The sequence below is a fragment of the Amborella trichopoda genome, chromosome 12, assembly GCF_054954075.1.
Source record: "Amborella trichopoda isolate Santa Cruz 75 chromosome 12, AtrichopodaSantaCruz75HAP2 v2.0, whole genome shotgun sequence".
In the NCBI taxonomy this organism is placed as follows: Eukaryota; Viridiplantae; Streptophyta; class Magnoliopsida; order Amborellales; family Amborellaceae; genus Amborella; species Amborella trichopoda.
Window position 1 is genome coordinate 24,929,823 of NC_142347.1, and position 3,504 is coordinate 24,933,326.

The window sequence follows — 3,504 nt, forward strand, 5'->3', positions numbered from 1 at the left end:
TCAAGCGCTCGACCCAAGACTAAAAGTGGGTATCAAATCGGTCGTTGTAATGAGCCCAACAATTTTGCAATATAATCCTGCCCAAAATGATGCCAGAAGCCCCAAAAAATGCCCCCGAGCCATGGCAATGTCATATGGCTCCTTTTTTAGGGACTATTTTGCCATTTCCATGATTCTTGCTAGGAGCAAAATGATCATTTTTCTTCATATCCGAAATTTTCTTTTTAATTTCTTAATAAGTTGTTTATGTCATTTTGTAACCTATGTTGGAGAGGGAGAATGAAATGAGTTGATATTAGGTGAGAGAAAGTGTTCTTTTGAGCTTAGTTGACCTTTACCCTTGAGAGAGGGGAGAGAGTACTTTACACACACCTCTCCCATATCCTACACATTCAAACTCCCCATTTCCATACCCCACTGTCATGACCCCGCCCCCCACCACTTTACTACAAATGATGGAGGGCGACTGAGCGCGGGTTTGTAATCCCAATGTAGCGTTTGTTACTCGGGTAGGAGAGGACTCCACGCCTTATTCTTGGTAATCAAGCAAAGTAAGGAAAGTGGATGCTCACAAGGCTAAAAAAATTAAAACTTAAGAAATTCATTCATAAGAAGAGCTGTTTCAATACATTACAAACCAAAATAAGTACAATAGAGTTTATGGCTCTAGGGGCCATGATTACATAGTTTAAAGCAAATAGTACAATCAGGGCTGAGGGCCCAACTACCTACAAGATCTAAAACTCCTCCTTAGAAAGGCCGCCTTGATCCTTAACTCCAACCAGCACTCCCTACTCTGAACATCCCACTCTCAGTCTACAAGGAGGAAAAAATAATGGGATGAGCTTTGATGCTCAATAAGAAGATCAAGTTTAAACAATTTATTAAATATAGCAAGTTGCAGAGCAATGGTCCTTAGTTAGGCGCCTCGATCTCACCCTCCAGATCTGAATGATTAGGCGACATGTGCCTCAGGTTCAAGGGAACCCGGGAGTTGAGATCGCTCACTCGGGAACTTTGCTCAAGAGCAAGGACAAGTAGACCAACTGATGAGAGAGGAATTTAAGATGGGTTCGGGACTTACTCAAGCTAGCTCGTATAGGCACCCTCTTAGATCAAGAAGAAAGCCCCCCAATTATAAAACTGGTTCGGAATCGCCTCCCTTGGCCGGCATTCTTCTGTTTCAACAATCACATAGATATGGAAAATGTTACAAGACAAGTGGGTCAAGAGACCCCACCTTGCCTTTGGGGAATGTACACAGACGTGCACATTGAAAAAGACGAAAAGAGGAATAAGAGAAGAAATATTAGGGTTAGAAGAATTTGACCAGATGGTGCGACCATAGTGAGTAAACTAGCAGGCAATTGACCCGGCATTATAGTAAAATAGGCTCGGTAACTCAAACCGGCTCAATAGAATTACTACTAGATGATAGTACCAATACTGACTAGGTAGACATAGTGGCTAGTCTGTCGTGGATATAAAGCGGGCAAAGTAATTTTGACCGGCACAACGATATTATGGCTAAACGACAAGACTACCATAAAAGGCTAGTCTCGACCTCCCTTGGGCAAATGAAAGGGTAAGAGAAATAAAGAAGAAAAATAAGAAGATATAGAGAAGAGAAGAAGAAGAAGAAAAGAAGAGAAAAGAGAAGAAGACGAGAGTAGAAGAGAAAACAATGAGAGAATAAGAAGAGAGAGAACGGACGGAAGGGAGAAGGAGAACATAGACGGTAATGAGATGGGGAGAGAGAAGACTCAGATAGAACTAGCTTCCGCCGGCTATGTCGTGAGGAAGAAAAAATGAGGAGGAAACACAAGCGGCAACAGGCTTCCTCCAGCTGTGATATGAGAAAGAAGTAGATGAAAATCAAGCGGTGATGGTCCCCTACTGGCCATGCCATAAGGAGAAAAGAGAGAGAAAGAATGCAGGCGACGATGTGCTTCTGTCGTCTATGAGAGAAGAGAGAGAGAGAAGGAACATAGGTAGCAATACGCTTGTGTAGTCTATGATAGAAGAAAGAAGAGAGAGAAAGAACACCGGTGGCAATAGACTTGCACCGTCTGTGATGGGAGAACAAGGATGTAAAATGCAGGCAATGCTAGCCTTGTTCTGACTCTGACAGAAGATAAGAAAGGGAGAAAAAATAGGGAATGATAGGCTTGCGCCGTCTGTGATAGAAGAGAGAAAAAACTCAGGCAGCGATAGGCTTGTGTCGTCTTTGATAAAAGAGAGAAAGAGAGAGAATTTTGAGAAAGGCTCGCCCCGCCACTCGGGCTACGGCCTGGCTTACTGTATATGTCTCATGAGAAGGAAGGCGTCATTCCAGATGATAGGTTCGCCATTCGTAAATGGAGAAAGAAAGAGGAGCAGGGAGAGAGAAACATGATAAACTAGAGGAGGAAGAGAGAGAAAGAAATAAAGATAAAAGTAATAAAAGAGAAAGGGAGAGACGAGAGAAGAGAAGAGAGAGAAAATAGGAGAGGTTAAGAGAGAGATAGAGATGAGGGAGAAAAGAGGAGAGAGAAAGAGAGATAGAAAAAAGAGGAGAGAGAAAGATACCTTACTGAGGGTACCGACCCTTTTCTTATCTCTCCGCTTTCTCTCTCCAAGACGCACCCACAAGCTTTAGAAAGAATTGAAATCTTTATTGAATGATTGAAGAATGAACCAAAGGTCGAACCGAAGGTCCTTTATAATTAGGTTTTGCATAGATATATAGAATTGGGCCCAAACATGGGTTGTATGCCCAAAAACTATCTAAAACTGAAGATAATTACAATTTAATTGCATTAAAAGAAATTCTAAAAATGGGAGCAAAAGGAAAGTTTTGCCCCTACCTAACAGTGTGTGAAATTCCAGAACAGTCCCTGCTACTGCCCAAGAACTTGCGTAATCTTCCATGACTGAAGCAGGTTGCTCTGATTCCCGTTAGATCCAAAGATGATTGTTTTCTTGTAAGGCTTGGCATGGTGATCGATTTGATACCAACTTCGAGCCATGGATCATGTTTTTAAGTCATGATCATGAGACTTGAAATTTGCATGAATCTTGAAAACTTTGGATCGATAGTGTCCTCGTTTCTTGAGGTTTTTTTGTGATTTCTTCGTTGAATCATACTCAGCATGCCTTCACAATCATGTTGCAACAAACACAGCTCCATTTCGTGTTCAAATGAAGATTTTGAGGTCTTGGGTTTTTTATTGGAATCTTGAAATCCGACGGCTAGAATTTATAGCAGCTTTGATGCCTCCGTGTGTGAAATCCAACCGTTCATCATGTACGGGGTTCGAACAAATAGTAGCCCTGGACCTTACGCACACATTGGAATTGGTTTCACGTTGATCTGATGCATGAGTGAGGTGTGTCGCTGCTGATTTGTCTGTAATTTTCTTAACGGATCAGCAACTTCTCTCTAGTTTTTCTTCTTGCTTGGGCATCATCATGGGGCGTACCACATATTGAACGCTTATCTTGACAATATGAACACACTCACAA